The following is an 11,205-nucleotide window of genomic DNA, read 5'->3' on the forward strand; positions in this document are numbered from 1 at the left end:
TCATTAACTAGGTACTGGTACCCTGTGTATATAGCCAAGTTATCATTGACTAGGTACTGGTAATCCGTGTATATAACCAAGTTATCATTGACTGGGTACTGGTACCCGTGTATATAACCAAGTTATCATTGACTCAATACTGGTACCCCGTGTATATAACCAAGTTATCATTGACTAGGTACTGGTACCCCGTGTATATAACCAAGTTATCATTGACTAGGTACTGGTACCCCGTGTATATAACCAAGTTATCATTGACTCAATACTGGTACCCCGTGTATATAACCAAGTTATTATTGACTCTGTACTGGTACCCCCTGTATATAACCAAGTTATCATTGACTGGGTACTGGTACCCCGTGTATATAACCAAGTTATCATTAACTAGGTACTGGTACCCTGTGTATATAGCCAAGTTATCATTGACTAGGTACTGGTAATCCGTGTATATAACCAAGTTATCATTGACTGGGTACTGGTACCCGTGTATATAACCAAGTTATCATTGACTCAATACTGGTACCCCGTGTATATAACCAAGTTATCATTGACTAGGTACTGGTACCCCATGTATATAACCAAGTTATCATTGACTAGGTACTGGTACCCCGTGTATATAACCAAGTTATCATTGACTGGGTACTGGTACCCCGTGTATATAACCAAGTTATCATTGACTCAATACTGGTACCCCGTGTATATAACCAAGTTATTATTGACTCTGTACTGGTACCCCCTGTATATAACCAAGTTATCATTGACTGGGTACTGGTACCCCGTGTATATAACCAAGTTATCATTAACTAGGTACTGGTACCCTGTATATATAGCCAAGTTATCATTGACTAGGTACTGGTAATCTGTGTATATAACCAAGTTATCATTGACTGGGTACTGGTACCCGTGTATATAACCAAGTTATCATTGACTCAATACTGGTACCCCGTGTATATAACCAAGTTATTATTGACTCTGTACTGGTACCCCCTGTATATAACCAAGTTATCATTGACTGGGTACTGGTACCCAGTGTATATAACCAAGTTATCATTAACTAGGTACTGGTACCCTGTGTATATAGCCAAGTTATCATTGACTAGGTACTGGTAATCCGTGTATATAACCAAGTTATCATTGACTGGGTACTGGTACCCATGTATATAACCAAGTTATCATTGACTCAATACTGGTACCCCGTGTATATAACCAAGTTATTATTGACTCTGTACTGGTACCCCCTGTATATAACCAAGTTATCATTGACTGGGTACTGGTACCCCGTGTATATAACCAAGTTATCATTAACTAGGTACTGGTACCCTGTGTATATAACCAAGTTATCATTAACTAGGTACTGTTACCCCGTGTATATAACCAAGTTATCATTAACTAGGTACTGGTACCCTGTGTATATAACCAAGTTATCATTGACTCAGTACTGGTACCCCATGTATATAACCAAGTTATCATTGACTGGGTACTGGTACCCTGTGTATATAACCAAGTTATCATTGACTAGGTACTGGTAACCTGTGTATATAACCAAGTTATCATTGACTGGGTACTGGTACCCTGTGTATATAACCAAGTTATCATTAACTAGGTACTGGTACCCTGTGTATATAACCAAGTTATCATTAACTAGGTACTGTTACCCCGTGTATATAACCAAGTTATCATTGACTAGGTACTGGTACCCTGTGTATATAACCAAGTTATCATTGACTAGGTACTGGTACCCTGTGTATATAACCAAGTTATCATTGACTAGGTACTGGTACCCTGTGTATATAACCAAGTTATCATTGACTAGGTACTGGTACCCTGTGTATATAACCAAGTTATCATTGACTAGGTACTGGTACCCTGTGTATATAACCAAGTTATTGTTACTCATTGTATATGTATTCCTCATGTAATTATTTGTCTATTATTTTTCTCTCTACATTGTTTGGAAGGGCCCATAAGGAAGCATTTCACTGCTGTTTACGAAATATGTGACGAATAAAATGTGATTTGATTATAGGATCTGTGACAGCATGGGCAGCACAATTGAGGCTATCTCCATTTTAAAGTAGTCATTTACATTTTTCTTCATTGGCTGATTGCTCCCAACTCATAGGAACCCCCACCCAGTTGACTACTTTAAAATGGTGGAAGCCCTCAATGGCAATGTCCATGCTAAAATGGGTTATATCCACGATGAGTCCTCTATCTGAGTCTTCTATCTATCTCTGGAAAACAGGCACAACTCCAATATGAAGTCGTTTTTTTTCAAAATTGGCCTTATTTTCGTGGACAGATTTTGGGCGGAGTAAAACGTTTTGCTTCGCATCTTCCTCTCTGGCGCTGCCCATGCTAAAATAGATTTTTGGCCACTACAGGCCTCTATATCATTCTCTATGCACCTGACCAATCAGAATCGAGCCGACGACAACATTGAATTTCGCTTTCAGCCAACTGGGACGGGAAATCCGAGTGACGCAACAAGCTGTCAGCTGTTCTTGTTTTGCTTCGGTTTTTTCCCTTCTTCTTTCTCCAGAGTGTCTGATCTCTTCTGTACTAAATAAGAACATTTATGGAACTCAGATTTGGATTCTAAAAACACCGGATATAAGAAGTTCAAAACACTCAGGCCTATGATTAGATCGGTTTATTGTTAAAAAGGCGATCGAGATTTCTTCTCAGCTGGATCCTCAATCCGACGCTATCGTGCCAAGAGGCAAAGCCGATCCCAGGCCTCCGATCCAGGGCGGAGGGAGGGAAAGAGGTCGCTGGGAATCGGGATGGAGACGGGAGAGGGAGCAGACGGTCCTAGCGGACCGGGTGAACCGGGAGCCGGGCCGGGGACGGAGCTGACGGGGCTTGGCTGCGCCTCTTTCAACCAAGACTCCACGTAAGCGCCTCCGAACCCGCTGCCTGTTGGGTTGGTTGCCTACAACAGAATGCTCTCTCAGCAAATGTCCTTGTCATTTCCTGTAAAATAAGTTATAGATAAATACACCTTTCAGTATGATATCATGGTGATGCAATCTAAAAAAAGATTTCCCTTTCATTGTGAGGTCCTAAAAATCCTAATTAAATAGCTCATAGATGTTATAGAATTCTACATAGCGGCTACAGAATTCGCATGTGATGATCAGAGAGGGCAGTTCACAGTCCTCTGAACAAAACACACTAATTATGCTTAAACCTGAAACCACAGGATTTGTTCTAAAAAAAACACAAAAAAAACGACGGTTGACAACAGTGGATGGAACCGTTCTAGAGGCAGAACGGCGGGGCTTCAAAAGCACTCCTGTTATACACACTAATGCCTATAGAAATCTATTGATCCCTTTCTTAATGACTCCATTTGACAGAGAGAGAGTTCCTTTGACTAATGTAAGCACTGACTGAGAATGCTTGAATCGCCACGCTCAACTACTTTTCATGAACAGAAATGTATCCCAAATGGCATCCTGTTCTCTGCACTAGTTTTGACCAGGGCCTATAGGTTAGTGCACAATGTAGGGAATAGGGACAGTATCACTAGTTTTGACCAGGGCCTATAGAGCCCTACTGTATGTAGGGAATAGGGACAGTATTAGTAGTTTTGACCAGGGCCTATAGAGCCCTACTGTATGTAGGGAATAGGGACAGTATTAGTAGTTTTGACCAGGGCCTATAGAGCCCTACTGTATGTAGGGAATAGGGACAGTATTAGTAGTTTTGACCAGGGCCTATAGAGCCCTACTGTATGTAGGGAATAGGGACAGTATTAGTAGTTTTGACCAGGGCCTATAGAGCCCTACTGTATGTAGGGAATAGGGACAGTATTAGTAGTTTTGACCAGGGCCTATAGAGCCCTACTGTATGTAGAGAATAGGGACAGTATATCTGGGGCAGTGAATAACTCTCAGATCACCTGCTCACCTGATATGAGGCTGACTGGCACTGTGGAGAAAATTTTCACAACCTGTCCATAGCTTCTGTCGTAGGCTCGGTACTAGGTAACACACACATGCACACCCGCACACACACACACACACACCTGTCCATAGATTCTGTCTTAGTTAGGTAACTGGTAAAAAACCTTGAGCAGGAGAGTGTTTACTTCATAAAGGAATACAGAACAGAGTAGACCTGTTGTCTTGTGGTGTTGGGGTTTGGATCTGAACAGAGTAGACCTGTTGTCTTGTGGTGTTGGGGTTTGGATCTGAACAGAGTAGACCTGTTGTCCTGTGGTGTTGGGGTTTGGATCTGAACAGAGTAGACCTGTTGTCCTGTGGTGTTGGGGTTTGGATCTGAACAGAGTAGACCTGTTGTCCTGTGGTGTTTGGGTTTGGATCTGAACAGAGTAGACCTGTTGTCCTGTGGTGTTGGGGTTTGGATCTGAACAGAGTAGACCTGTTGTCCTGTGGTGTTGGGGTTTGGATCTGAACAGAGTAGACCTGTTGTCCTGTGGTGTTTGGGTTTGGATCTGAACAGAGTAGACCTGTTGTCCTGTGGTGTTGGGGTTTGGATCTGAACAGAGTAGACCTGTTGTCCTGTGGTGTTGGGGTTTGGATCTGAACAGAGTAGACCTGTTGTCCTGTGGTGTTGGGGTTTGGATCTGAACAGAGTAGACCTGTTGTCCTGTGGTGTTGGGGTTTGGATCTGAACAGAGTAGACCTGTTGTCCTGTGGTGTTGGGGTTTGGATCTGAACAGAGTAGACCTGTTGTCCTGTGGTGTTGGGGTTTGGATCTGAACAGAGTAGACCTGTTGTCCTGTGGTGTTGGGGTTTGGATCTGAACAGAGTAGACCTGTTGTCCTGTGGTGTTTGGGTTTGGATCTGAACAGAGTAGACCTGTTGTCCTGTGGTGTTGGGGTTTGGATCTGAACAGAGTAGACCTGTTGTCCTGTGGTGTTGGGGTTTGGATCTGAACAGAGTAGACCTGTTGTCCTGTGGTGTTGGGGTTTGGATCTGAACAGAGTAGACCTGTTGTCCTGTGGTGTTGGGGTTTGGATCTGAACAGACAATTACTTCCAATTTACAATTTACTTACACACAGTTCATTTCATTTTTCCGGTGCAACTTTAGGCTACGTTTTCTTTCAAGATGCGATGGGCAATATATTATTAAACCATAGGCCTACGTAATACATAGCCTACAGTGGGGATCTGATCTGATCATGTTTTAAACCCCATAGGCCTACGTAATACATAGCCTACAGTGGGGATCTGATCTGATCATTTTTTAAAACCCCATAGGCCTACGTAATACATAGCCTACAGTGGGGATCTGATCCACCAGAGATCTCACAATAAAAACAGCATTCAAACGAGCAAAAAAAACACAAAGAAAGTTCCGGAAAAGAAGATGAACAAATATCCATTTGAAACAAAGTCAGGAACAATGCGTACCCGTGAAGACTGAGAGCTTACTGTGGAATCTGTTTGTGTGAGGTCAAAAGAAAAATGGCAAACACTCTTTCTTTCTTTCTTTCAGTGATGATGATTGCAGGTTAGTTCCCGTTTCCAGAGCAGGACCAGACATGTACAGCAGACAGCCCCATTCAGGGGAACAGAGTAGTGGCTTTTAGAAACTGTCCAATGGAGCAACTCAGTGAACTTCATAAACACTCCAATGGCACCCTATTCCCTATATAGTGCACTAACCTATGGGCCCTGGTCAAAAAGTAGTGCACTATTTAGGGTGCCTAAATAGATGACTAGATGACTGTCCTCCCTGCTAGATGACTGTCCTCCCTGCTAGATGACTGTCCTCCCTACTAGATGACTGTCCTCCCTGCTAGATGACTGTCCTCCCTGCTAGATGACTGTCCTCCCTGCTAGATGACTGTCCTCCCTGCTAGATGACTGTCCTCCCTGCTCAGTCATCTTAATGATGTAACTGTGCTGAAGGAGGACCTAACCAAAATGAATCCATTCTTCTGTTGGACAGCAGTACAAGTAGTAGTGCATCTCAGTCAATATTTGCATACTAGCCTCCTTTCTGTTTTTACCAGTCGAACTACTCAATGGTTTACTCAATAAACAGAATCCCTGGGACAGAACCATAGACATGATATCATGTAATCCCTGGGACAGAACCATAGACATGATATCATGTAATCCCTGGGACAGAACCATAGACATCATATCATGTAATCCCTGGGACACATGTATCCACAGGAACACATGACTGTTAGACCTGTGTTAATATCAGGTAGGATGTGTCTGTTAGACATGTGTTACTCGGTTTCCTGTGTGTAGAGAGAGAGAGAGAGAGAGAGAGAGCGAGAGAGAGAGAGAGAGAAAAAGTCCTTTTAACTTGAAAAACAAAGTAACTGTTAATTGTTCTGGAATCCCCAAATAAACAGTGTCTATAAAACCATTGAGAGCAAAGTCTGGTGTGCTGGTCTGGTGTGAGATGAGTTACACTTCATTGGCTTGTTTTTAACCCAGCATATTCAATGTGTTTTTTAAATTATCTACCTCTGTGTGTGTGTGCACTCTGTATTCTTAAATACTCTGGTGTGCATGAAGAAACTAGTCACACATTAGTCACTTTGACTTGTAATATTCTATACGTGTTTATCAACCTCTGTGTGTGTTGTTGTGTTCCCAGGTCATTGGCAGTGGGAACCAAGACAGGCTATAAGCTGTTCTCTGTGACCTCAGTGGACAAACTGGACTGCATCTACGAGAGCGGTTAGTATAGCCCTGTCCTAAACACACCCCTAGACCCTTCCCCTAGACCCTGTCCTAAACACACCCCTAGACCCTTCCCTTAGACCCTGTCCTAAACACACCCCTAGACCCTTCCCCTAGACCCTGTCCTAAACACACCCCTAGACCCTTCCCTTAGACCCTGTCCTAAACACACCCCGAGACCCTTCCCCTAGACCCTGTCCTAAACACACCCCTAGACCCTTCCCTTAGACCCTGTCCTAAACACACCCCTAGACCCTTCCCCTAGACCCTGTCCTAAACACACCCCTAGACCCTTCCCCTAGACCCTGTCCTAAACACACCCCTAGACCCTTCCCTTAGACCCTGTCCTATACACACCCCTAGACCCTTCCCTTAGACCTTGTCCTAAACACACCCCTAGACCCTTCCCTTAGACCCTTCCCCTAGACCCTTCCCTTAGACCCTGTCCTAAACACACCCCTAGACCCTTCCCTTAGACCCTGTCCTAAACACAACCCCTAGACCCTTCCCTTAGACCCTGTCCTAAACACACCCCTAGACCCTTCCCCTAGACCCTTCCCTTAGACCCTGTCCTAAACACACCCCTAGACCCTTCCCCTAGACCCTTCCCTTAGACCCTGTCCTAAACACACCCCTAGACCCTTCCCTTAGACCCTGTCCTAAACATACCCCTAGACCCTGTTCCTAAACACACCCCTAGATCCTTCCCTAGACCCTGTCCTAAACACACCCCTAGACCCTTCCCCTAGACCCTGTCCTAAACACACCCCTAGACCCTTCCCTTAGACCCTGTCCTAAATACACCCCTAGACCCTTCCCCTAGACCCCGTCCCAACCACACCCCTAGACCCTTCCCCTCGACCCCGTCCCAACCACACCAGGCTACCTAGACCCTTCCTGTCGACCCCGTCCCCAACAAACCTCTTCCCCTAGACCCCATCACAAACAAACCTCTTCTCCTAGACCCGGTCCAAAACAAACCTCTTCCCCTAGACCCTGTCCCAAACAAACCTCTTCCCCTAGACCCCATCCCAAACAAACCCTTAGACCCTTCCCCTAGACCCCATCACAAACAAACCCCTTCGCCTAGAACCCATCCCAAACAAACCCCATAACCCTTCCCCTAGAATAGACTTAGTTCCAACACCTCTGCCTCTCTCTGATAGGCTGCCTGTTCTCCTCTGCCTCTCTCTGATAGGCTGCTTGTACTCTATGACTCCTATACCAGAGCTTTATATTGGGATGTGATATTATCTCCCTTCAAGACTCTGACTCATACAGGCCCCTGACTCATACAGGCCTCTGACTCATACAGGCCTCTGACTCATACAGGCCTCTGACTCATACAGGCCTCTGACTCATACAGGCCTCTGACTCATACAGGACTCTGCTCTGCCAAGCTGTAGAATTGTTCAGTCCATACAGAGGATCTCATTCTAGTTGTGTTGTCCAGCCTCTCTGGACATTAGTGTCAGTTACAGGGAAATTACTTGCCAGTCCTCTTCCAATGATGGGTAATTCTCTGTTAGTCTACTTCCTTGTAGTGAATCACTGGCTGTGTTCCAAATACATAGAGCCCTGTGGCTCCCAGTCAAAAGTAAATAGGCAATAGGGTGCAATTTGGGTTGCAAACACTGTGTGTAGACTGATGAATGGTTGACAGGCAATAGTAGATGGATAACTTCACTAGCCAGCAGTCTCTGGTGATTACTGTTCAGTTCATTTATTACTGGCAGACACAGTGGTGTGGAGATAGAAACCAACCATGTCAGGACACTAATACCAGGCTACCTCAGCCCCCCCTAGGACACTAATACCAGGCTACCTCAGCCCCCCCAGGGACACTAATTACCAGGCTACCTCAGCCCCCCCTAGGACACTAATACCAGGCTACCTCCAGCCCCCCCTAGGACACTAATACCAGGCTACCTCAGCCCCCCCAGGACACTAATACCAGGCTACCTCAGCCCCCCCCAGGACACTAATACCAGGCTACCTCAGCCCCCCCAGGACACTAATACCAGGCTACCTCAGCCCCCCCAGGACACTAATACCAGGCTACCTCAGCCCCCTGTACTCTAATACCATGCTACCTCAGCCCCCAGTACTCTAATACCATGCTACCTCAGCCCCCAGTACTCTAATACCAGGCTACCTCAGCCCCCAGTACTCTAATACCATGCTACCTCAGCCCCCAGTACTCTAATACCAGGCTACCTCAGCCCCCAGTACTCTAATACCATGCTACCCTCAGCCCCCAGTACTCTAATACCAGGCTACCTCAGCCCCCGCCAGGACACTAATACGAGGCTACCTCAGCCCCCTAGGACACTAATACCAGGCTACCTCAGCCCCCCAGGACACTAATACGAGGCTACCTCAGCCTCCCCAGGACCAGGCTACCTCAGCCCCCCCTGGACACTAATACCAGGTTACCTCAGCCCCCCAGTACTCTAATACCCATGCTAACCTCAGCCCCCCAGGACTCTAAGACCAGGCTACCTCAGCCCCCCCTGGACACTAATACCAGGTTACCTCAGCCCCCCAGTACTCTAATACCATGCTACCCTCAGCCCCCCAGGACACTAATACCAGGCTACCTCAGCCTCCCCAGGACCAGGCTACCTCAGCCCCCAGGACACTAATACGAGGCTACCTCAGCCTCCCCAGGACCAGGCTACCTCAGCCCCCCCCGGACACTAATACCAGGTACCTCAGCCCCCCAGGTACTCTAATACCATGGCTACCTCAGCCCCCAGGACTCTAATACCAGGCTACCTCAGCCCCCAGTACTCTAATACCAGGCTACCTCAGCCCCACAGTACTCTAATACCAGGTTACCTCAGCCCCCAGTACTCTAATACCAGGTTACCTCAGCCCCCCAGTACTCTAATACCATGCTACCTCAGCCCCCCAGGGACACTAATACCAGGCTACCTCAACCCCCCAGGACACTAATACCAGGCTACCTCAGCCCCCAGTACTCTAATACCATGCTACCTCAGCCTCCAGTACTCTAATACCATGCTACCTCAGCCCCCCAGTACTCTAATACCAATGCTACCTCAGCCCCCCAGTACACTAATACCATGCTACCTCAGCCCCCCAGTACTCTAATACCATGCTACCTCAGCCCCCAGTACACTAATACCATGCTACCCTCAGCCCCCAGTCTCTTACTCATCTACCATGCTACCTCAGCCCCCAGTACTCTAATACCAGGCTACCTCAGCCCCCCAGTACTCTAATACCAGGCTACCTCAGCCCCCCCCCAGTACTCTAATACCATGCTACCTCAGCCCCCAGTACTCTAATACCATGCTACCTCAGCCCCCAGTACTCTAATACCAGGCTACCTCAGCCTCCCCAGGACCATGCTACCTCAGCCCCCCCCAGGACCAGGCTACCTCAGCCCCCAGTACTCTAATACCATGCTACCTCAGCCCCCAGTACTCTAATACCATGCTACCTCAGCCCCCCAGTACTCTAATACCATGCTACCTCAGCCCCCAGTACTCTAATACCAGGCTACCTCAGCCCCCCAGGACCATGCTACCTCAGCCCCCCAGGACCAGGCTACCTCAGCCCCCAGTACTCTAATACCAGGCTACCTCAGCCACCAGTAATTCTAATAACATGCTAACCTCAGCCCCCCCAGTACTCTAATACCATGCTACCATCAGCCCCCCAGTACTCTAATACCATGCTACCTTCAGCCACCAGTACTCTAATACCATGCGACCCTCAGCCCCCAGTACTCTAATACCATGCTATACCTACCTCAGCCCCCAGTACTCTAATACCATGCTACCCCTGTGTTCCCCTGCTCTTCCCCATCAGAGACCCCAGACGTGTACATCGTGGAGCGGTTGTTCTCCAGCAGTCTGGTGGTGGTGGTCAGTCTCTCCATCCCCAGACGGATGAACGTCTACCACTTCAAGAAGGGAACGGAGATCTGCAACTACAGCTACAGTAACAACATCCTCTCTGTCAGGCTCAACAGACAGGTAACTACAGTAACAACATCCTCTCTGTCAGACTCAACAGACAGGTAACTACAGTAACAACATCCTCTCTGTCAGACTCAACAGACAGGTAACTACAGTAACAACATCCTCTCTGTCCAGACTCAACAGACAGGTAACTACAGTAACAACATACCTCTCTGTCAGACTCAACAGACAGGTAACTACAGTAACAACATCCTCTCTGTCAGACTCAACAGACAGGTAACTACAGTAACAACATCCTCTCTGTTCAGACTCAACAGACAGGTAACAGAACTACAGTAACAACATCCTCTCTGTCAGACTCAACAGACAGGTAACTACAGTAACAACATCCTCTCTGTCAGACTCAACAGACAGGTAACTACAGTAACACAACCAGAGACATACATATAGAGACGTAGAGACGTTGTTGTCAGCAGCGCAATAACCTGCCAGGAAATGATCAGCGCAATTCACATACTAACAGTCACCCTCTCTCTCCTCCCTCTCCCTCTATCCCCCTCTCTCTCTCTCCCC

General features: G+C 46.8%; 1 pseudogene; it reads left to right on the forward strand.

Annotated features, from left to right (window-relative positions):
- The first annotated feature begins 2,478 nt into the window (after positions 1–2,478).
- LOC109876164 (WD repeat domain phosphoinositide-interacting protein 1-like) overlaps positions 2,479–11,205 on the forward strand; it is a 29,892-nt pseudogene continuing 21,165 nt past the window's right edge.

The sequence above is a fragment of the Oncorhynchus kisutch genome, unplaced genomic scaffold (assembly GCF_002021735.2).
Source record: "Oncorhynchus kisutch isolate 150728-3 unplaced genomic scaffold, Okis_V2 scaffold2905, whole genome shotgun sequence".
NCBI classification, from domain to species: domain Eukaryota; kingdom Metazoa; phylum Chordata; class Actinopteri; order Salmoniformes; family Salmonidae; genus Oncorhynchus; species Oncorhynchus kisutch.